At 44.3% G+C, this 25258-nt stretch overlaps 1 protein-coding gene across 5 annotated transcripts in view; it reads left to right on the top strand.

Moving 5' to 3' along the window:
• KCNT1 (potassium sodium-activated channel subfamily T member 1) overlaps positions 1-25258 on the top strand; it is a 1355573-nt gene that overhangs the window by 1140530 nt on the left and 189785 nt on the right. The gene's annotated exons all lie outside the window — the stretch shown is intronic.

The raw sequence follows: 25258 nt of genomic DNA, 5'->3' as shown, positions 1-25258 counted from the left end.
AAAGCTGAGACTTACCACATTGGAACGCAGTCCAATGTGTAGACCAGGTTCGGTCCGGTGGAAAATGTTACCTTCTGACTGAGGTTATCATTATATATTAAGAGACATAGATTACTTCATCAGGGCGATGGAGAAAATTACTCTATCGCTTTGACAGAGTCTCCACCCACCAAATTCAGGAATGACTTCCACGCCAGTGCTCTTTTCTAAGGCATTGGCAGGAACCACCATCACAGTAGTTCCTGTCATTACTTTTTTAAGTCAACATGATAGAGTACGCTGTCCAACTTTTTTTTTCAGAAAGAAAATTCCAAAGTAGAATTTTCTTTTTGAAAAAGAAAAAAATGCCCCATGGCCGAGGGGACATTAGACAGTTTTCACTGCCCTTTATTGCCAAGGTGTTTCCTGGTGGTGACAGCAGTGCATAATTTGTGAATAAAAATGTGCCGGTGCCCAAAGCCCTCCTTTTTAAAACGCAGCTGCTCCAATGAAACGTGTGAACATGGAATACTGAGGCGGCGTAATCCTGAAGCCATCTCGGGCCTCTTCATTCCATATAAAGCCACTCCCTGCCCCTTCTGCTCACTCTTGCAGCTTTCTACTTTCTCCCTTTGTGACGCTTTTACGTTTTTCCCTTCATCCGTCTTTCCCATATGTGTCTATTGCTCGTAGCAAATGCTTGAGGCCGAAGAATAAACCCCGGCCCTCAAAAATAAGTGCTGGTGCTCAGCACCGGAAACAACAAGCACAAATTAAGCACTGGGTAACAGACAATGAAAGGGCACCTATATAGTTTCTTATCTAAATTAGGTAGGCGGACATAGAGGTCAGGCTCCGATGGCCCATACTCTTTCGGGTCATAGAAGGGGTGTAACCATGGGGGAGTAGTCTTTGTTGTGGTTACACAATGGTCTACCAGCATTTAAATCAGCAAGAGAAGCATTGTCTTGGTATTAAGGTTACCCCATCACCCATGCAAAAGAATATCCTTACCACCAAGATTTAATTCCAGTCCTTAATCTCTGTTGCGGAAGTTGATAATCCTCAGTGGGGCAAGGCAGCAGGCTGTAGCTGAGATGGGTTCCACCATGCTGGATAGCCATTGGACGAAGTCCAGTTGAAGCCATTGGCTTTTTGCAAGAAAACTCAGAGTGGGAGCCATTCAAACTTCACACCCAGTTATGGTCCCTCATCGGCCAGATACTTTTGCCACCTTCACTTGGTGAATATTTCAACCTTTTTAATTAGAAACTTTTCTGGAAGTAAAACTTATTTTATTGGGGCAAAGCAGAAGGTTGTCTCTAACCAGTGATGCCACTGCAGCTTGGCGGCGGTTCAGTGGTACCCTCTAGTTCTTTTTAGAAAACGTTTACATATAATTTCTTAGTGTCCAGTTTTACACTTCTTGTTGAGGAGACAGTCCAATCTTCACCAGCAAAGGGTCCAGGATATTTTAGGCATCACTTTAGGGTAAAGACTCAATGTTCCAGAGCACACCAGCAGGGTCCAGGGCAAATCCAGTTGGAACTGGTCAGCTGGGCTCAGAAGAGTCTTGGGCTTCCCACAGCTTCTGTGTTTCTGGAGCTTATCAGGATGCTAGCCAACTAGCCATTGGCAAAAAGATTGGGGATGACCCTGCATAAGCACAAAAGTCCAACACAACCCCCTACCAGCCTAAAGCCAGGGGAGAACAATCAATACCTTGATGTACTTCCCTGATTGGGGCGATAGAACAAGAACCCAGGCCCACAACAGCAGGGGCATGTTCCAGTTCTACGCCTTCCTGATTCCAGTTGGATCCCTCTGTCCCTACTGTCAGGGCCCACTAAGCTAACACATGGGGAACCCTTCTCTAAATCTGCAGAAATCATCTGTGCAGCACCTAACTTTACTTTGCTCACATATGTATCCCAATGGGCAGATAGTACCTCCAGGGCCAACACAGTGGTGTTGCCTACTCCAACCCCGGGGTGTGACTCTCGTCCCCCTCCTAGGGGCAACTCTGTCCACCAGGACAGCAAGCCACAGTGGCCCTGGACAACTGTCAGGGATGAGAGCCCAACCTCAGGCCTCTCCAACCACGGTGACTGCGGAGAGTGGGGGGCGGTAGCTCCAGGTGCCTGGCACCCTTTGACCACTCTCTCTTCCACCAGGTCAGGGATGACAAACTGACCCTGGTCCTCCCCTCTGGGGCTCTGTACCCTCCCTGCAGGAGCGGCACCCCCAGAGTCCATAATTGTCAGGGCGCTTGTAGAAGCAGTCCTGCACTATTCTCCCACCAGTACAGGGATGTAAACCTGCAACTGGTCCTCCCACCTGGGGTGTGTACCTTCAGGTTGGACCAGGGCCAGGGGTGAGGCTTCCCTCCCCCTGCCCTCCCTTCTGGGGTCCTGCACCCACCAACAATGAGTGCCCCCCCCAGAAGACAACATGGTAGGGGCACTGTTAGTAGTAGCCCCTTCTTCCAGGTCACGGGGGGACACCCTGAATCTGGCCTTCCAATCCAGGGTCGGCACCATTAGATTGCACTGGGTCAAGGGGTGAGGCTCTCTCTCCCCTGCCCCTACTCTCAGGGTTCTGCACTCCCCCCCCCCCTCAGGGAGAGTACCCCTTGAAATCACACCAGGTGGGTGACTGGGCAAACCGCTCACCCCTTCAGGTCAGGGTTTACCCCTGCACCTGATCCTCCAGTCCAGGGTCCGTACCCACAGACTGGACCACTGCCTGGAGCACCAGGACTTCCTTGGGAGCACACCTACCCCCCATCAGGTCAGAGTTTACTCCCTGAACCTGATCATTCAACTCAGAGTCACCACCCTGCGGTTGAACCGTTGCCTGGCACACCAGGACTTCCAGGGGGGCACACTTACCCCCCTGAAAGGACATACCATCCCCAAGGGCCACACAAGAGTCTGGCTGGTGCAGGTCTCCTGACCTCTGCCCATCTGACAAAGTCTGGATTCCCCCCAATGCAGAAATGGTCTCACCAAGGTCATTCCTGGGGGACTCTGCTCTCAGAGCTGACCCCTGACCCTCCAGGTTCTCCACTGGGGTCCGCAACCCCCTCTCAACCCTCTGTCTGGACTTTTGCACCCCCTCACTAGGAGTTATACTGCCAGACACCAGAACTGGTGGGAAGCTGGCTACAGCCGCCCCCCCCACGTTCTCCTAACACTGTGGGGTCTCCCTCAACAGATGACCCTACGGTACAGGCTAGGCTCCCTTCCTGGTGTTCCCTCATGGAACCCTCCAGGACCAGGGACTGGATCTTGGGCACCTTGGGCCTCAGCCCATCCCCATTACCTCTCCTCTGAGACTGGACATGGGGTCCCTGACCCATCCCACTACACTGGGACCTACCTGGGACACTACAATACTTCCCTACCTCACCTGGTTGGGAAATACCTAGACCACGTCTCTCAGGAGCACCCCCAAATGCCACTTCAGACCCTCTGGTACTCACCCAGAGGTCTGCCTCCAGTGTAAGTTCCCTGGGGTCAGAGAACTCACACTCCACCTGGTGTTGGCGTAGCTCTGGAAAATAAGGACTAGACATATGCTCTCCAGCAATTACATCACTCAGCCCCTCACATGAATTAGCCAAAGTACCATTCACCCAACCATCCAGTGACTCAGCCTTGAAAAAATACCCCACATCACCCTCCTGAGATTGGTGAGACAGTCCCCGACTGTCCCTGACACTCAACCCACACTCTTCTGGGATGTCTTCACACTCCATAACCAGGAATTCTACCTGGGGGGAACCCTTCTCCCTGTCACTCTCACCTAGAACCAGTAGAGTGTCCCTCCCACCAGTAGGAATATGATTCCCCATGCCAGTTCCCCAATCCATCTCAGGGACCCTTTGCATCACTGGAGCTACGTCATACCACTGAACCTCCTGGCGTGTGTTAACTACCTCCTTCAAGTAAGGCACCACATCTCTGGGCATGTGCACTTATCCAGCAGCACTGGATATAAAATTGTTTCTGCCACCACTGCAGCTGGACTCAACCCTCCTGACTTCCAGCTCTTCTAGTTTTAGCTCATAGGCCAAAATCATAGTTTCTATCTCTAAGTCCCTTTTCCACTCGTCGAACTCCCTTTGTATCCTCAACTTTTCTGCCTCCAACCGGCGAGCCCTTTCTGCCTGTCTGTCCTGCACATCTTTAGGAGTCAGACCCTTAAAGGACCTACTGCTACCACTCCTGGAGACCCTCCCCCAGGTGTAACAGTTACCTCTACTTCACCACGGTGTAGACTCTGCACTTTCCCATCCATATCTTCTGTATGCCCCCCAGCTTCCTTGGCTGTCACCCAGGCCCTCAATGCCTCTTGCAGCTCCCCCTTCCTGGCAGAGCTCTTAACGGGACAGGCAAGATCTTCACAGAACTGTTTCAGTTGAGCAACCGAGTACCTCTTCAGTTTCCCTAATTCAAACACAGCTCCAGCAGTTGCATCTCCAGATTGAGACATGATGGCAACAAGTGCAAAGTTCCAACGGCAGAAAACAAGTTCCCAATGAAGTGTAAAGAATCAGTCAAGGGATCAGCAAAATCATGGAAGTAGAACATAAAGGAGTCCCAAAGAGAAAAATAAAAGGTCACCAAACAAGTAGTATGTGGTCACGTAGTGGTCTGAGATCAAAACAGTAGTGTACACTTAATCACTGTATATCAAGTACAAATGCAAGTCGAAATCCCAACCGTCTATCACCAATGTTAGAAAAGGGGTCTTTGGTTGACAGTCAGGTAACCCCCGGTTCAAGCAAGGACCCTCACTCTAGTCAGGGTAAAAGAGAATCACCTTCAGCTAACCCCTGCTTACACCCTTGGTAGCTTGGCAGAGCAGTAGGCTTAACTTCAGAGTGCTAGGTGTAAAGTATTTGTACAAACACACACAGTAACTTAATGAAAACACTACAAATTGACACAACACCAGTTTAGAAAAATAGGAAATATTTATCTATTTATCTAAACAAAACAAGACCAAAACAACAAAAGTCTGACATACACAAGTCAAGTTATGAATTTTTAAAGATTAAACTCAAAAATAGCGCTTAGAAACACAAAATGCTTCGATGATGTTTTAGCACGCCGTCGTGACGGAGTCGTTCCCAACAACCCGACACCATCGGCGCCGGACACGGAGTCGCATAGACCCCTAAGTACAGTACCTTTGGTGAAAAGTGAAAACAAGTCGATGTGCGAAGTCGGGGATCACGGCGCCTGTGCGAAACGGTGAATCCGCGCACATCGAGCGACGTCGGTCACAACGTGGTGCAGCGACTTCCACAGAGTCGCGGACTTCAGTGGGGCTGCAGCGGCTTCGGGCCTGCGAAGGTCGTCGCGTTCCAGTGAAGATCACGGAGTCGGTTGCAGGTGGCGTGACCGGATTCAGCAGCGCCATCGGTCCGAAGTCGATTTCCTTGGATTTCCACCAGCTTTCCTTTCAAGGGCCCAGGGACTGGATAGGGCACCACTTGTCAGAGCAGGGTTCTCTCCAGAGACTCCAGGTGCTGGTAGGTAGAAGCCTTTGCTGTCCCTGAGACTTCAAACAACAGGAGCCAAGCTCTAAATCAAGCCCTTGGAGATTTCTTCACAAGATGGAAGGCACACAAAGTCCATTCTTTGCCCTCTTACTCTGGCAGAAGCAGCAACTGCAGAATAGCTCCACAAAGCACAGTCACAAGCAGGGCAGCACTTCTCCTCAGCTCTTCAGCTCTTCTCCAGGCAGAGGTACCTCTTGATGTCCAGAAGTGTTCTAAAGTCTGTTGTTTTGGGTGACCTTCTTATACCCAATCCCCCCTCTGAAGTAGGCCTACTTCAAAGTAAAGTCTCTTTTGAATGTGAAATCCTACCTTGTCCAGGCCAGGCCCCAGACACTCACCAGGGGGTTGGTGCCAGCATTGTGTGAGGTCAGGCACAGCCCTTTCAGGTGTAAGTGACCACTCCTCCGCTCCCTCCTAGCACAGATGGCTCATCAGGAAATGCAGACTACACCCCTGCTCCCTTTGTGTCACAGTCTAGTGTGAGGTGCAACCAGCCCAACTGTCAAACTGACCCAGACAGGGAATCCATAAACAGGCAGAGTCACAGAAATGGTATAGGCAAGAAAATGCTCTCTTTTTAAAAGTGGCATTTTCAAACACACAATCTTAAAATCAACTTTGCTAAAAGATGTATTTTTTAAATTGTGAGCTCAGAGACCCCAAACTCCAAATGTCCATCCGCTCCCAAAGGGAATCTACACTTTAATCAGATTTAAAGGTAGCCCCCATTTTAAACTATGAGTGAGACAGGTCTTGCAACAGTGAAAAACGAATTTAGCAATATTTCACTGTGAGGACATATAAAACACATAACTATATGTCCTATGTTAACCATACACTGCACCCTGCTCGTGGGGCTACCTAGGGCCTACCTTAGGGGTGTGTGACATGTAAGAAAAGGGAAGGTTTAGGCCAGGTAAGTGGGTACACTTGCCAAGTCGAATTTACAGTTAAAGCTGCACACACAGACACTGCAGTGGCAAGTCTGAGACATGATTACAGAGCTACATACGTGGGTGGCACAACCAGTGCTGCAGGCCCACTAGTAGCATTTGATTTACAGGCCCTGGCACCTCCAGTGCACTTTACTAGTGACTTACTAGTAAATCAAGTATGTCAATCATGGATAAACCAATCACATACAATTTGCACAGAGAGCATATGCACTTTAGCACTGGTTAGCATTGGTAAAGTGCTCAGAGTTCAAAAGCCAACAGCAACAGGTCAGAACAAATAGGAGGCAGGAGGCAAAAAGATTGGGGATGGCCCTGCATAAGCAAAAAAGTCCAAAAGTGGTCTTACCCCAGACAGTTTGCCTTTTTACCTTCTGTCTGTTTCTGTTGTATCCTCTTGTTGGCCTTGGAACTCTGAGCAATTTACCACTGATGCCAGTGGTAAAGTGGATGTGCTTCTCTCCTAAACATGGTAACAGTGGTGTATACACAATTGACATATTTAATTTACTTGTAAGTCCCTTGTAAAGTGGTATACCATATATATCCAGGGCCTGCAAATTGAATGCTACTAGTGGGCCTGCAGCACTGATTGTGCCACCCACTTCAGTATTCCTTAAACATGCCTCAGCCCTTCCGTTGCAAAGCCTATGTGTGGAGTTTCACTCCCACTTTAATTTGCCATTTAAAACCTCTTGCCAAGCCTTAAAGTCCCCTTTTATTACATATGTACCTGTCAAGTAGACCCTAGATAGCCCTTTGAGCTGAGTGCTATGTAAGTAAAAGGGCAGGACATGTATTTTTAAATTTTACATGTCCTGGTAGTGAAGCACTTCCAAATTTGCTTTTCACTACTGTGAGGCCTACTTCTCTCATAGACCAGCATTGGGAATTCTTTAATGTATGTTAAAGCTGTAGTTCCTGATCAGAAAGACATAGTTACATCATGCTTCATATCACTGTAATGCTAATGATACATCCTCTTTACTGTTAAAATTGAATTTAAGATCAATATTTTTGAAATGCCACTTTTAGAAAGTGGGCATTTTTTTGCTCTTACTGCTCTGTTTGCCTGGCAGCCTGTCTCCAATACACATCTGAGTTGGGCTGGGTGACAGCTACATTTGTGCATTGCCTCCAGACAGCCATAACACAGGCCACTCACTGATGGGTCTTCCTGGCAGGAAGGATGGGAGGGGCTCACACACTTCAAAGTGCAGTGGCTTGACCCGACACAAAGGACTGATTACCACACCCAGATAGCCTGGCAGACAGGGCTAAATTCAAAGGGATCCTTGTGCACTTCAGAGAGTTCCTTTGAAGTCATCCCCCTACATCAAAGGCACTTATGGGCATAAGTACTGTGTCTCTGACCCCTAAAATCAGATCACTACTGGACTTGGGTAGAACTCTGCTGGAGTAAAGACTGCTGTGCTATAAGGATTGCCACTCTGACTGGACTGACTGTTCCAAGGAACTGCCTCTCTGCTTTGCTGTACTGCCCTTTTGCCTGCTGATCTCTGCCCAGCTGAAGACCAGGACTGGACCCATTCTCCTTACCCAGAGTGACTCCAAGTGCTTGCTGGCTTGCTAGCTTGTTCCCTGTTCTCATGCAGTCTTAGTAACATCAAAAACTGCCTGCAACTCTCCTGGGGCTGTTGGACTCTGCCATCTGTGAGTCCTATCCTTTCCTGAGGTGCCCCTATCCAGTCCTGGGCCTCAGAGGGGGATTCTGCAACAGCATTGTGCAAAAACGGACATATCGCCTCGAGTGCGTTTAACATTTCACTGCATCACCCTTCAGCGCTGAGGCAGAGGCTGCTCAATCCAAGCAGATTCACAACCAGCGCTGCTTGGCGATTACGCATTGCATTCTCTTCAGTGGAGCCCGACGATGACGCAGTGACCCGACTGCATGGAAAATACCGACGCATCTTGCCCTTAACATCGATGCTTTGCTTCATCAAAGGTACTGTTTCAGCGGACCCTGCGTGTGTTCCGTAGCCGGCCTACCCTCCTCGGCCTAAATTGTGGATGTGCACTGGTCCCTCGTGACCTCAAGCAACCTTTTGACCGATAGTGACATCTGAGTACTATCTCTGATTTAATCTTTATAAATACATTCCTCGACTTCTACTGATTGGATTTTTGTCAGGTAAGTATTCTCTTCTTCTAACCTGGTGTGGAGCACTTTTTGTGGTGTTATCGTTGTGTTACTGTGTGTGTGTGTGTGTGTTGCACAGTTACTTTACACATTTCCTCTCAAGTTAAGCCTGACTACTTTGTGCCAAACTACTAGAGGGTGAGTACAGGTTAAATTAGGGTGCGTATCTGATTTACCCTGTCTAAGATTGTGGTCCCTACCTGGACAGGGTGCATACCTTTACCAACTAGAGACCTAATTTATAACGGATTATCTCTGAAAAGACTACTCAAAGCTTAGGCAGGAAACAAACTTTCTAAAAGTGGAATTTTCAAAATAGTAATTTAAAATCAGATTCTACCATTACATTTGATTTAAAATTCCTAATAATTTGAGTCCTTGTATAACTGTTCTAGCTATTCACAAACTGAAATGATACATTACAAGGTGCTATGATGTAGCCCAATGGTTTTCTATGGGAGCGCCACCCTTGAAAAAGTGAAAAACGACTTTGGAGATTTTTCTCTGCCAGGACATGTAAAACTTAAGTACAGATGTTCTACTTTTTAAACACCACGCACCCTGCCCAATGGGCTCTTAGCTCCTACCTTGGTGGTGACTTGTAAGTATTAAAAAGGAAGGTTTGCACCCGACAAAAAGTTTATTTTCCCAGGATGAACATGCATTTTAAATACTGCATAGCTAGGCTGCAGTGGCAGGCCTAGAGTCATGTTTTCACTTGTCACTTCAATGGTGTCACAATAAGTGCTGGAGTTCGCTGTTGACATTTAACTCACAGATCTTGGGTGTACAGAGTGCCAAACTCTAGGGATGCATAGGTAAGTTAAACATTCCAATCAGGAATTAACCAATTCAACATGTTTTAAGGGTCAAAGCACATACATGGAGCTCTGTGAGGCAGTGCCTTAGTGTCCTAAATGTCCACACACCAGCAGCATCAGTCAAAAAATTGGGTGGGTGAACATGCAAAAACTGACCTTTCCTTAAAGTATGCTTTTCAAATGTATGTTATGTTGTGCTACACTGTGATGGTCTCCGATGGTGCTAATTTATACTACACTGTACAACCTCTGCATTGTACCCTCCCATCTGTTGAAGTATTAAACAGAGACATCAGATATTTTGTTCCCTCTTAGTGTTATCATTGTGCAATGGTGTTTTTATAGAAGAAAGAATGAGTTCGATGTCCTGCCATCTCTTCTTGGATTTGTGGCTTGGCTGCCTTGTTTTAGTTTCAGCATGTCCCATTCCTCTTTATTCACCTTGTTCACTTTGCCCAGATTTTCCTGCTGTTCTTTAATGTTTGCAGTCTTTGGAGGACACTCCCACCCCCGTGATTATTCCTCCCACGCAGGCACCACCTGTCTCTTCCCTGCCCATGCTTTCAGTTCGAGCCTTCTGTTGGTTGACCGGCTGCTTGTTGTTCTCTCCTTCTAATTTTCAACATCATATCAATAGCAGAGCATGCTGCTTCTCCAGAGACTTGTCATATGAACCCTTTCATTGCACATTGAAGTGGCACAATAACAGAGCCACTACCTATTGCTCTGTTCCCATACAGCAACTCTGTTCAACAGTGATTCCTCCTTCCAAGGGCAACATTGCTTTTAGATATTGATTGTTGTTATTTTCTACACAAAGTGAGAAACATTCTGTGTAAGTTGTCACTTTTTATATTCTTTGACATTCATTGAAAACAAGTAAACTTTATGATATTTGTCTACAGAAAGATCTCTCAGGTGGAGCTAGAGTAGAGGAGCAAGGAAATATTCAGTGTGTCCCGCTGCCTACTTCATGGCTAGAGTCTGAAAGTGCAAACAGACATAGGGCTACACAGATAAATGGCATTGGTCATAGATTTGTTACACCTAGAGATCATAAGTCATTATAAAGGAGATGGAGGTTGCACATCTTTTTTTCTGAGGGTTGATTGAATATTGGTGTTTGCAGAGTGGTGGATCATTGTAACGTTTTACTTATTTGAGCGAGGGAAATGTGTGTCATCTTTTTCCACCCCCTCACAAATCCTCTCTCCTATTCCATTCCTTATTCCCAATCCAAGAATCTGTACTCTGAGGAATTTTAGAGGTGTTATGCATAGAGAAATATACAATGTTAGAAGCATGATTAAAGGAATTTTCATCTACGAACTAAAATGTTATCAACATAGTCAAAAAGACTAAGCAACGCCTGATGGTGTGTATGCTAAGGGTGCACAAAATATTCTGTTCCGCTTGTGGAATTGGTGGAATTTTTGGGAATTCGTGTTACTCTTGTAACACAGAGCCCCGGCCAACTTCTGCCAATCACTGTGTGGCAGAATTTTTTCTTGCATGTGGCTCCAGGATGGTAAGTTGGCAAACGAGATTTGTCATTGCCTTGATTGACTTCTCGCCACTTTTTCTAACATAGGTGGTTGCAGGTGATAGTGGCCATTCTCAGTCAGAAGGCTGCTGCTCGAGTAGAAAATCAACTTGAGAGGCAGCAAAATCAAGTGAAGTAGTTGCACAATCTTGTGCGCCACATGGTGTAATTTGTGAAGTTTCTCAGCATGAAACAGGCTCCCAGAGCTAAACCACAGCGTGAGCAGTACAACATGCCTATTTCCGCCCAGTGGTGGAATTCCGTGGAATCTTGTGGAGTTTTTATGTAAGACTCTGCAAATCCACTGAGTCAAATTCCGTGAGTTCCACCCCCATAGCCTGTGGCGTTACAAAACTTGTCAGGGGCCCCCTGAAAAATATATGAAGGGCCCCCCTCCCCTCCCGGACTCATTCAGGAGCTCTCAGGCCAAGGTACTGTTCTGAGGGGGTTCCCTGGAGCTCAGGGCTCCCCTGCACCGTGAGGGCTGCAGTGGTTAATAATATGCCACTACCCCTAGTGTATGCATGTGTCAGGGACTGGATGCTAAGAAGGTTTGTTATGTTTCATTCTTGATTGCCCATGGAAAGAGCAGCACCTACAGGTAGAACCCTGTCACCCTGCACTGAATAGTTTACAAGAAAATGTAGGTCTCAGTTAGGAGAGAAAAGTTGAAAAAGCAAAAAACCTCCTTGGCAAACTTGCAGTTCTTGATTGTAGATGAAGATTTGTGTAGAACTAAATGGCTAGACATCAACAGGCGCAGCCCGTCCTTTAGGGCGGAGGGGCCACGCACCTCCCCCCCACCCTTTGCCCCTCATGAAGAGTGTCTGTCAGGCTGAACAAAGGTCAGCCTGACAAACACTCTTCATTTTCAGCTCAGACAGCCAGGAGTGAGACATGCGCGATTTGCGCAGACTCGTGGCTGCCTGAGCTGAACTTTGCTGGGCTGAGGAGGTCACAGCTCCTATGGGCGTGACCTCCTCGGCTCAGCAAAGGTGCCTCGAGGCCCTCCCCTGGGTGACGAGGAAAGCGTCACCCATTGACTTCGAACTGGGCGCTTCGGGTTTAAGCCCTGAAGCGCTCAGGGCGAGGAGCGAGTGTCAATCAGTGACACTTCGTCACAGAGTGGGGTGGGGTCAGCAGTTTCACTGACCCCATCCCACTCTGTGATGAGGCTGGGACTGCTGCCTTCCCTCACTGGCTGACCTTATGAGGGAAGGCAGCAGTCTCAACCCTCCTGCGACCTCGAGGCTGAAGGTATGTGTGTGTGTGTGATGTTTTAAAATGAATGTTTGGTGCGTGCTTGCATGTTTGAATGTTATGAGTGTTGTTAACGGATGTGCGTGTGTGAAAGAATGAGTGTGTGTGATCTTTTAAAATGAATGTTTGGTGCGTGCGTGCATGTTTGAATGTTATGAGTGTTAATGGATGTGCGTGCATGCGTGTGTGAAAGAATGAGTGTGTGTGTGATGTTTTTAAATGAATGTTTGGTGCGTGTGTGCATGTTTGAATGTTATGAGTGTTGTTAATGGATGTGCGTGCGTGCGTCTGTGAAAGAATGAGTGTGTGTGAACTTTTAAAAATAATGTTTGGTGCGTGCGTGCATGCTTGAATGTTATGAGTGTTGTTAATGGATGTGCGTGCATGCGTCTGTGAAAGAATGAGTGTGTGTGAACTTTTAAAAATAATGTTTGGTGCGTGCGTGCATGCTTGAATGTTATGAGTGTTGTTAATGGATGTGCGTGCATGCGTGCATGTGTATGTGTGAAAGAATGAGTGTGTGTGTGTGTGCTTCCTGCCCGCCCCCCTTCCTCCTAACGCTGCCGGCCGCCACTGGACATCAATTCATCGCTGACATCAGGGAAGAGGCAAGAACCAAGCAAAGAAATCCAAAAGGAGATCAAAAGGACGAATCCAATTATTAAGAGCAAAATTCAGAGAGAAAATGGTAGCAAGAGAGCGATGAATGCAACAAAACAATAACAGAATACATGGGTTGCAATACGTACATCACTCTTACATTCCTCTGTATATGATTCAAACACCAACTGACATCACGTGAAAAGGCATGAATTTATCTTAGATTGAGGGCCTCAGGCACAGTTCTCCGAACAGACCACCATCCTGTAAAAGGCTTTTCCTCATCCCTTTCCTGTAATTCATGGAAGTTTGGCATTCTTTGGCCAGCATGGAGCTCTGCTGGCCTTCCTGTCTGCAGATCAGTTTTGAAATGTGAGGGTGGACTGATTGGTATTTTGGATATAAAGCCGATTGTTTTCTTACTCTCTTAAAGTGCAAAGAAGATGCTTTGTAATTAGGGCAGTAGATATCTAACCTAGGGCCAGATGGAGCAAATTCCGAATCGCAAATTCGGATGCAGAACGGTGTCTCAGACACCGTCTGCGAATCTCAATGGGGTCGCAAAGACCCACCTCATTAATACTAATGAGGTGGGTCGCTTTTTGCGACCCCATTGCGATTCCCTGCACTCACAGGGATGGTGGCCTGCTGGAGACAGCAGACCTCCATGTCTGTGACTGCTTTTTAAATAAAGCAGTTTTTTTTTTGTATTGCAGCCCGTTTTCCTTAAAGGAAAACGAGTTGCAATACAAAAAAAGAACGAAACCATTTGGTTTCGTTTTTTCACAGTAGGCAGTGGTCCATTGGACCACTGCCTGCTCTGAAAAAACATTTATGGCAACATTCACAAAGGGGAAGGGGTCCCATTGGGACCCCTTCCCTTTTGCGAATGGGTTACCACCAGTGTGACACTGGTGGTAACTGCGAATTGCTTTGCGACCGCATTCGCGGTCACGAAGCAATTTAGCATTGCGGTGCGAGTCGCAAATAGGAAGGGGACACCCCTTCCTATTTGCGAGTCGCATTCACATTTTGCAAGTCGGTACCGACTCGCAAAATGTGAATGAGCATCGCGATGCGCGTTTTGCATGGCGCAAACTGCGATTTTCGCAGTTTGCACCATGCAGAACGCTACCCACATCTGGCCCTTACTTACATGCATGCTGAATTATCAATAAAATGATTGAAGAATGCAGATGTAGTTCTACAAAAAAGTGCTATCAAGGATCTAATGAAGTGCAGCGTGAATGCTATTGAGTGCTGTCGAGCCACTCACCAGGGTGACTGTGACAGCATAATTTAACTATCTATTTATACACCATCTTTCAATTTTACTTTGGCAGAGATAAAAAAAAATCTGAACACTTTTACCTAGCAAAGAAGGCCGCCCAACACCTCTACGGTGGTTCACAGTTAACAAAAATAACCGTTTTGGTTTAGCTTAATTGCACCAATATATAAATAAGATTGACAGACACAAACACATGAAAGAATATAGCTAACCAAAGGAAAATAAAGGCATGTAATATGCATGCCTACAACTTCCTGTAAAAGTATTTAAAGCTCACAAAAAGCCGAAAGGCTATACTATACATTGTAATCTTTATAAAATGTTCATTTTTGTCTGTATGTCTAAACTTAATTTGGCATATTGTATGCCTGCTAAAATCATCTAATTTGCTATTAAACTACCTAGAAGTTATTTCTGTTGTTTCTTCATGTGCAGACTGCTATGCCACGTGGAGAAATCCTTTCTCTCCCACTCACCTATAAGTATGACTCTGTCACTTAATTTTTCTTACACAATTTTCAACCTTGCATTTGACACAACTGTAGATGAGCAATTTGGATGTTGGAGGTGATTGGGAATGTTTGGAAATACTCACAAAGTTACCATAGGGCCTTCTGAATATTCCCTAGAATTTGAATGGCCATGATTTTGCCTCTCCTTCAGGAAAAACCTAACCCAGTTGTTTCAACTACTAAGATCTACTTTACTAGCAGAATTTCCATGGTCAATAAATTTCATCTGCAAGTGTAATTGACAACAACTCTGTTTCTGCTCACCAAGACCTGAAATTTCCATCTGCAGATGATACTTGTTGCTCATCTAGGTAAAACTTAGGGGCAGATTTAAGAGCCCCTAGCTCCTCTTTGGTCACATTAGCATCATTTTTTACGCTAATGTGGTCCAACAAGGCCAAAATCGTTGCGCCAAATGTACAAACTTTACAACCCTTTGCTCTACATTATGCCTCCGCCAGGCTTAATGTATGCAAAGGGGGCGTTTCCCCGTTATGGGGCCTGAAAAAATGGTGCAAAGAAATCTAAGAGATTTCTTTGCACAATTTTTTTCAGCACTTTTGCCGCCTGCTTAGGGCAGGGGTTCATAGGAGGCACACCATTGTTTACAATGGGCCTCAATGGGTTTTGGAGGATTAGCGTAAAAATGTTTGATGCTAATCTTGCAAAGCTCCGAACTAGCATAAAAAATATTGACGCTAGTTCCTTAACTACCACCACGGTGCACTGTATTTTAGATAAGACGCACACATGGTGGTGTTAAGGGGGCGCCAAAGGTCGCAAGAAAACTTTTCAATGTAATGGCAATATATTTATTTGGATTTATTTTGTCAACATCTTATTTGCATCTTTATAGTTCATTATGTTCTGCATGAATACAAAGAGGTTACCAGTTTCCAGTATTCCTAATTTTCATGATATTCATAATTATAGCAATAAGAAGATAAAGCTTTTGCCCACATCTTTATTTCTCGCCTTACTGTCAGGGCTAGACTGAGAACCAAAAGGGCCCTGGAGACTTTAAAGGGTGTTCTCCCTAAAGGTTTTTTTTTCAAAAATCTTGCAAGTATGGTGTGTTCTACATCACATTTTTCATTATAGATTCTTGTCCAATCATTGATTAGATCGATGGAGATTTGAGACTGGCTGCATGGTTTAATAAATGAATGAATAGTTGGACGGGTGAGAAGTGGTTGGATGAATTAATCAAAGAATATGTGGAGGAAATAACCTCAGTGCTTTGAATAAGAGTGGGTGCTCTCGTTTTCATTTTAAGTTCTGCATTGAAAAATCATCCACCCCAAAACAACTACCATCAATCCTTGTAAAAACATAAATCATTGACCTTATTTAATGCCTCAAAGAATTAAACGCAAAGCATAAATCTTTGATCTAAAACAGGAAAGAGAAAGAGATAACCATGTAGTGGCTGAACTTGGAACCAGGAAACTTTGCATCAATCTCGGCTTCTAGTTGACTATATTATCATTCTCAGCAATTATTCTTTTCATAATGCCTGCTTTTCCTTCATCATCTCATAAGAGTGCCTTTAGATACTTCAGTTCAGGGTCTTTTCTATTAAAAAATAAAAGACTGTAATGTTAGTCCATCTACAGTAACATGTAGAGTTCAAAATAGTTTTGATTCACTAATAGCATTATAGTCAGGACAGTGGCGAAGAGGCAGAAATATTCCTAAGTCCATGATCAGATCACTTCCAACAATTGTCACTCAATGCAATGGTATAATTTAATATATTACACTGAAATGTGTTGCAACTTTCACTTTATAAAGAAATGCATGGCTTTGAATTTTGTAGTGTTTATCATACATTTACTGGACTCTCTGAGGCAAACAGCAGCAGACCCCTCACTGTTCTTCCCTTTTAAACCCCCGAAGATCAGGGCTACTAGTGAGGCCCCAGTATGAGACAAGAACCAAACAAATGGTTTTGAAGTGAGAATTGTCTGACTCTGCCCAATTTGGGACCATTTGTTTTGCATTGTTTGTAATGCTCTGAAGTGGTGCAGGAAGGAAACACTGCAGGTTCAGAGCCCATCAACAAATCATCCCTCACTATCAGTAAAACTGGGCCCCACACTGCCAGACCACCAGGAAAATGCCCGGTAACCTGTAGTGCCAGTCCGGACCTGCTTCCTGTGATGTGGAATGTTTGGCTTTTTTCTGTATACGTCACTCAGACACTACCATGTAAAAGTTTGAATGAGCAGTAAACACATATTACAACAGGCCCAGCAAAGAAAGGACTGCAACAACAGAAATGGGGTTTGAGGGAATTAAAACCACAGAAAAGCAGACCACAGCTGTGACAGTATACAACCAGGTTAAGGCTACTTTCAGACATGTAAAGCCCCTCAAATCTTTGCATAGATAGCTGTGGTAGCAGGGACCTGAAAGAATATTCGGTGCCCTGTTATAGGGAGAGGGCAAGAAACAGAATGCACACAAAGAAGGAGAGGCGGACACAAACAATTGTAATCAATTCTCCTCGTCAAGTGTTTTCCTGTGACTGCATTGGTAACTTCGTAGTATACACCCCTCACTCTCCCTTTCTCATTTCTTCATGTGTTCTTATCCTTCATGCATTACTGTGTTCTATCAATGGCTCCCAAAACCCCAGAACTTTCTTCAAGGAGACCCATGCTGGATCACCCCAGGTGCTCACTCAACTGTGGTCTGCGGTACATTCGTGGCCCTAGCTCACGGCTCCTGCTCATACACTCAATGCCGCCCATTGCTACCTCACACTCAAGTACTGCCAGCTCCCTACATGAACTTCTGGGCAATGCGTGAACTCCTGCATCAGAGCTTGTGAACGCTTGTTCCTGCTTATATCATTGCAATACACCACATTCCTGCAGCTGCTATGCAGCAGGAGCACTTCACTATCTCTCACACACATCACCCCTCTCCGCACATGCAGGTCACACCAGCCAGCTCTCTTCCCATCCATTCCAGCATGTCCTTTCAGGTCTTACTCAGACAAGGGAAGAAGGCTATGAGGAACCAATATCAGCGACAATGCACAACATATGCACAATGTCAAGATAGGGTTATTATCAATCATTGGTCAGCCCTTTAATCACTCTAAAATGCTTAAGGTTGCACTGTACACAATGCCATGTAGTGCCATTATTGACACAGCTGCAATAACGGAATGTGATGGCACTCAATTCTCTGGGGCTCATTTACAAGCCCCTTGCGCTGCTGTAGCATAATTTGTTTTTACGCTACGGCGGCTCAGAACAGTCCCCCACCCTGTGCCATATTTACAAACAAGCTCAAGGCTTCCATTGCACCAGTTTGTAAACCCCTGCGCCACGTTATGCATGTGCCAGGTATAATGTATGAAAGGGAGGCGTTCCCCCGCTAGAAGGCCCGCAGGTATGGGGCAGTGAAATCTACAAGATTTCACTGCGTCATTCTAGCGTCATTTTTACATGCCTGCTCAAAGGTAGGTGTTATATTGATGCTACGCATTTTTAAATGGGCCTCTCCGAGCTTTGATGGACTAGCGTCAGAATTTTTGAAATTCTGACGCAACTGTGCTAATGAGCGCCATGGTGCACTGTATTTTAAATTTTAAATGCAGCGCTACCATAGTGGTGTTAGGGGGGCGCAGCGCGGCGCAAGGAAACTGGTGCATCGTGATCAATGCACCAGTTAGTTGTAAATGTGGCCCTCCGTTTTGATGAACATGCCCTAGCTTGCTAAAAATATCCCCTGCAATAATTCATCAGCAAAAGCATGAAATGTCATCTATAACTGATGGAGATTAGTTATAGATGACATTTCATGCTTTTGCTGATGAATTATTGCAGGGGATATCTTTGGCACGCTTGGGCATGCTGAACACGGGTAATTGTAACCAGGTCTAGATGCTACCCGTTCAAGGATGACTCCTAACTATGAAATAGATAATACCATTTCATTTCCCTAGTTTTTCCACTGCTGACCAAAGTATTTAGATGAAATACAGTGAAAATTGAAATATCATCAGTAGCTCATGCAGTACCATTGGAACAGATCAGGATACCAACTGTGCAAAAGATTGGAGATGGCTAAACACAAAACGCTCCTTTCTGCACTCAGAGAACTGTATTCCATTCTGAATTAATTTCCCTGCTAGGCAATTCAGGATTGTAATGACCTGGACATCATTTCTTTGAAAGTGTATGTACCATTTTCTAATGATGCCTCTGTGATTGGATTCTCAGAAATAGCAATTTTCTTAACATCACAAATAACTTTCCTTTGTGGCATATGCATAGTAACAAGGTTGCTCTTTTAGTGAATTGCATACATTTCTTTTCTCAATGGCTAGTTGGTAGTGCTGTGAGATGACATCCGACAGAGTTGGAGGCACTCAGTTGTGCTTCGCGGTTTAAGCCAATGCTAGGATATGCTGCTCACCATTACCTCACACCAATTGTTATATTATGTGGATTTTCACAGCACACTGTTATCCGGGAGGGTATCCTGGTGCCGAGCTGCTGGATCTAGCATTGCCTAATCCAGATGGGGGAGATATTTTTATAAAACTACATCATCAGCTTCTTGCAGAAGTCAAGAAGTGAGAAAGAGGTCCTGATGCATAGTGGGAGGCCATTCTAATGCTTCAGGAGCAATGTAGGAGAAGCTGTGCATTCTAGGATGCACCATTTGCAGAGATAATATGGATATCATCCAAGGGAACAAGGAGATAGTGGTAGATGAAAGTAATGAAAGCAAAGGCAATAATACTACATACTTGAAATCAAACGTCCCTACGGCCACAGACCACGTCTGACCAGTGTCACCATGGGCATTAACACCCAGCTCACACAAATTGAACCTACCTTATGTTTCCATCTGTATGTTGCACTATCCAAGTTGGGAGCATTACTGTGGAAGGTACCTTTTTGTCCCTATTGTAAATAGTTAAAATGGTCATCTGCTTAATATAGATATAACTTACTTTGTAATTAAATGTTTGCACTGCTTCACATTTCTATACTGATGAGAAAAATCTTGACTTTATTTATTTTGTCCATGGTCGGATATTTTTGTGATTTGAAAGAATCTCTTTTTATCTAGCCCTGTCTGTATTATTGGCAAATAGAAGGACCTTATTTAGAGTTTGGTAGGCAGGTAGGGAGACCACCAAAAATTAGGAGATGCCCCATCAACTGCATTTAATGTGTCATTGCCTTTAATGCACTATTATGATGGCAGACCTCTTTTTAGCAGATGTTCCAAATCCACCAAATAAGGCCATGTGTTGATTGCCAAAAAATACATATAAAACCCAACTGTCTGCCAAGTGAGGTTGAGAGTTTTGTGATAAAATATCAAACATATATGTTCGAAAAAACATTATACAACTTTCTGGTTGAGCTGTGGTGAGGTATTCCAGGTCACAAAATTTCGATTTTTTTTAAGGGGTTCTTTCAAGTTAAACACCTAAACATAGCAGTACCAAATTTTGCTCAAATGCAAAGGGATGGGTAAAAATTCTTAAAACAGTTATAACAATATAAAACTGTACCCAATGTTTGAAAGTTAAAATATATCTGTCAATTACTATATACTCATAGACATCATGTGACAGGAGCACATTGAAAAGTACCTGGGTGTGGTTGGTCGGTAAACAGAAAGTAAAAACAGGTCAACCAGATTCCCCACCAGACCATTAACCAGCAAACTTTGCCTGGAAATCACCAATCTGGTCAACACCCTCAGTGATGGCTCAAGAAAGTGCACAACACGGGACCGCTTTTAGTTAGACACTCTAGCCTCATAAAAATCTGCAAAAAGGACTCGGTTTTGAAAGAAATGATTGGATGATTTAATGTGTTCAAAAGATTAACCAACAGGCCATATTTCTTAAGTGAATATATAGATATGTTTTTAGGATTGTTTTCTTCTTGAATGGATTAATGGGATCTCTTCCTTTACTATCTCACACTAGAACTTTTTCTACACTGGTTCTCTTCCACTACTTGATAGGATAGGGGCAGTTTCATATTTTGTTCAAAGAAAAATGTTAATAATAAATTGTTTTTGAGATATTTGAAGGGTAATGATGTGTGTATTTGTTTGTAATTAGAATTTGTATACTTAGGGTTTTTTTGTTTTTAGTTATCTATGCCCAAACTCCTAAGGGGCTAATTAGGGTTACCCTCTGTGGTAGTTTATTTACTCATAATAATCTGCAGCATCTTTACATTCATCTGTTTACAGCCGACTTGTAGGTATTTCTTTCTTAAGAATGTCAAAACTGGACAGATGTAGACTATGTGCTCAAATGTTTCATTGTCAAACCCATGGAGTCTACAAAGCTCATCCTCCAATTGACTCATCCCGCTGGGCCAGAAACTTACAAAATACAATTGTACAGTTATATTTTGTACGTTTATGACGCTTTTGCGTCAAAAAATTATTCAAATGCGGCACAAAAAAAGTATAAATCAGGGCCTTCATTTGTAAAAGAATAAGTACCACGCCCAAAGATTTGCTCTTCTGCAAGCCAGTTGCTGCCATTGCCAAACATCGGGGCCGATTAACAAGGCAGAGTAGTCTTGATTCCATCTCATGCCTCAGCACCAACATCAATCCCTGCCCCTTTATCTCTTTCTTGCAGGTTCCTACTCTCTCCAGTTTTCACAGTTTAAAAAAAAAAAAACTGTCTTTTTCTTCTACTATATTGTCCCCTTATTTTTTTTTCTCTCTTGCCCTGGGTCAGACTCTAATGAGTGCTGGTGTAGCACACCTGCAACCATCAGCTTAAATTGAGCACTGGTTGAGTAGTAGTATCATGCAAGTCCAGTTAAGTGTATAGTGCCCCTCAGTCAACCATATCTAACTGTTTATCCAGCTTTCCAATATAGACTGATGCAGCATGGACTAATGTAGTTTCAACTTTACACGAAAATGATTTTAGCAGAGACTCAGCAGAACGTCCCAACAAATAGTGCATTAAACCATGTCAATGCATTGAATACTACAGTAATTTTCGTTTTTTATGATAGATGATTGTTTGGTCCAGTTTATTAATGATGAAAATAAAATGCAAAGGAGCAATATCCTTTAGTTTAAGCTTTCATCTATTTGTGTAATAGTTAAAACCCTAAAGACCTCATTACAAGTGTGGTGGTCCAAAGATTGGCACACTCGCGTTGACGTTCAGACCACCACAACTTTGGTGGTCCAACTGCCCAATTACAAACCTGGCGGGTCCACCAGGGGCCCGCCATCCCCTCTGGGAATATGATTCCCGAATGTGTGATGGCGATCTGGCATGTGAGAGCCAGCGAGGTGCTGAACTCAGTGCCACCTGGGTGATTACAACCCCTCTTTCCTCCAGCCTTTTTGTGGCATGGTCCCTGCCACAAAAAGGCTGGCATTGGCAGTGCAGGGGCCCCCTGCCCAGCAAGGTCAGAATGCGCACTGCCTGCCGAGACCAATTTCCTAACACTGTTCCTGCTGGTCAGCCCAGCAGGAATGCGTATTACAATGTTCCAGCTGGTCAGCCCGGCGTGAACATTGTAATACACTTGGGGGAACGTCACTGCTATGGAAGTGGCGTCCTCCCCATGAGTTCAGCGGTCCCATGGTTTGACCGCCAAACTCATAATGAGGCCCTTAGTCCATGAACAATGACTTTGATGAACTTGAGTTCTGAAAATTATCTACATTGTAGTTATCAAAAAACCAGATGAGACACAGCATGCCAAATCGGGTCTTGCATCAAAGCACAAAAGGTGATGAGAGGAATTCTTGCAAATATTTTAACTATTGGCAAGCAGGGTAACATTCAAATGCATCATTTGTCACCCTGTATGACAAATCATATTAGACCCAGCCATATGCAAATCAGCATTTGTTGTACTCCAACAGGAACAGTTCAAACTACCAAGCCCGGTCCCCTCCAAAATAGACTACAAGCATCCCAACCATAAGTACAAGATCATCTGCATACATCATTAGTTTTAAAGGAAAAATATTCTTAGTGGGAAGTGTCCTAGAACGATCAAGTAGGATTGGTGAAAGCTATGGGTGCCAACACTTACCCTTGTGTGAGTACGTGTGTTGTTCCAATTCACTTCGATATGGTTTGACCCAGTACCAGAACTGAATGTCTGGACAAGTATCAAGAACATGTCATCAGTGCCCATCAAGGAGAGCTTCGACAAGGACACATTTCCTGGCAATGTAAAAAACACCTTTCAAATTCCCCAGTGACAAGAAGGCATGCAAATTACAGATGGTATACTTTACCATTTAACAATGATGATAAGAGCGCAACCTGTGACTCGATGGAGATGCACCTATTGAGTCTACAAAGAGAGTGAAGTCAGATTCTGAAGTCTAGGAGAAGTACTGACTTTATTATAGGGGGACAATGATCAAAGGTGTATAATACCCTCCTAGTGAGTGGGAGAGTTGAGAGTTGAATACCAAAAATTAAGGCGGATAAATGGAAAGATTTGCTTAATCTGACAGTGTGTAAAAGAAATTTGCAACCAAAAGTGCAAAACTGGGATTTCATGCTCAAGCTCCTGTCTCAATTCCTTTAAAAGAGAAGATCCTTGGGCTGTAGCTCTCGGTCTGGATAGCTTGATTTTCCCAAATTGCCTACGTTTGAAATGAGCAACTGGATTGATATTGAAATAGTTCTCCTAGGCAATCCACCTAGTAGGCTGTTGGTGAGAGAGGCCAGAGTATTGATGTGAGCTGTGACTGAGCATGTGCCCAAATAGAAGGCCTTCAGAGGCCAAAAAGTTTCAAAGGCTGTAAAATTGGCATGATTTGTATGACAGGAGGTAGAGAACGTTTGTGAAGGACTAGTATCCAATTCAGTTAAAAATGTACTAATAAAAATGATTGCAAAATAAATGACATTAGATACAAAGTTCAAATGGCACCAGTAAAATTCAATGTGAAAATTCTACCATGAAAAAATAAATCAAATTGTAAACCTTTTTGAACATATTGAAACACCATTGGCTTTCAAAGTGACAGAAATCTCAGATCATGGTTGACCCCAGGATGTCCAGATACAGCTTGTGGGTTCGTCATTTTGAAGGATTCATCTTTCATTCTCAGTACAAAAATTAGGGAACAGAACATTGCTCAGTGCGACTTATCTAGAGGCTATATCTGAACAGGGCTACAGGAGGATGCCTTGCAGGAGCTCTTTCTGAAGTCTAAAGATCCAGGCTGAAAAGTTCTATGACTAACAAGGTGACAGCGTGGTTAGAGCCCATGAGTGCACACTCCTGGCCTAAATTCCCTTCTAGTCAAATTTTAAAAGGCTGCACTCAACTTAGCTCAAGGTATGTTGTATTGTTATTGTGGTTGTCCTCACAGAGGCATGGATATATGTTACACGAGGCTCACAAATTTGCAGGGCAAGATTCTAGGCCAGGTAGTGGGCATGCATGGTAGGTTGAAGAGAGTGTTTTCCATTAAGTTGGAGCTTCCACGTGGACTTGGATTTTTTTAGGAGCTCCAGATCATCCAGTGGGATAGATTCACAGGCAAAATAGCCTGTTGAATCTCAAGTGTAGTATTCTTCAGGGAAGAAATATATTTAGCTTCTTGCTCCAGAAGTTACTGAAAAATGCACCAGAAGGACAATTTAATTTTGCAGGGACTTTGGTCAACACTGTTTGCAGACTTTGAGAAGCTCAGCATGGGACAAGATGACATGTCTATCCAATGGTCTGTGCCTTTCTTGGGGTATTCAGATATGGCAATTGTGTCCAAAACACTTTTGGATATCCAAGATTTCCAATGAAATAATCTCACCCCCATGAATACAGTTCCTCCCCGACAACCTCCCCACAAAAGCCATTCGAGTACAAATGTTAACTTGGAATGCTTCCCTGTGCAGCAGGACTATTCCATGCAGTATCTTGTCACATGTTATGCACGGTAGGCATTAGTAAGTAAGTGCTACATCAAATACAGCAGTCAGTAGTAAATCATCTTTCTTCGTACAACTTCTATTAGACAGTGGTAAAATTATGGGCACTGACAAATAACGTTGACTCTGCCATGGCTAGAACATTTCTTTACAAACACAGGAATTTATCCACACATTCACCTTCCAGGGACCAGTCATCCAACACAGCAAACAGACTGTCCATCACAGGCTCGCTTTTCACTATCTCTGGAGGCCCAGTTAGGAATTTGGCATGGTAAGTGGTTGCAAAAACTCTATTCAGTGTTCGCCTCTGGGTACAAAGAGATGCTTCAGAGCCATTTCCTTCCATCCTGTCCAGTTCAGAATCTTCATCTGAGAAAGTAAAGAGAAAGGAAGATTGTTCTCTAAAGCTTCAACCCACCTCTTTTTCTTGCTATGGAAACCAAGCCACCTTTTAGGGAAATAATGAGCAAGAAATGCCTCTATGTGAAATCTGGAGCAGAATACTATATCAAGTATGGCTATTAGGGCCACCTCAGTGTAAGAAAACCTTAAACAAAAGGACCATCAAGTGGTTCCTGGCAGAAGTATGTTAATTCTATGAGTTGTGCCCGTGAATCCTTCCTCTTGAC

Source organism: Pleurodeles waltl, chromosome 6 (genome assembly GCF_031143425.1).
Source record: "Pleurodeles waltl isolate 20211129_DDA chromosome 6, aPleWal1.hap1.20221129, whole genome shotgun sequence".
Classification (NCBI taxonomy): Eukaryota; Metazoa; Chordata; class Amphibia; order Caudata; family Salamandridae; genus Pleurodeles; species Pleurodeles waltl.
Note: the sequence above shows the minus strand (reverse complement) of the source record. Positions and strands in the feature narration are given on the sequence as shown.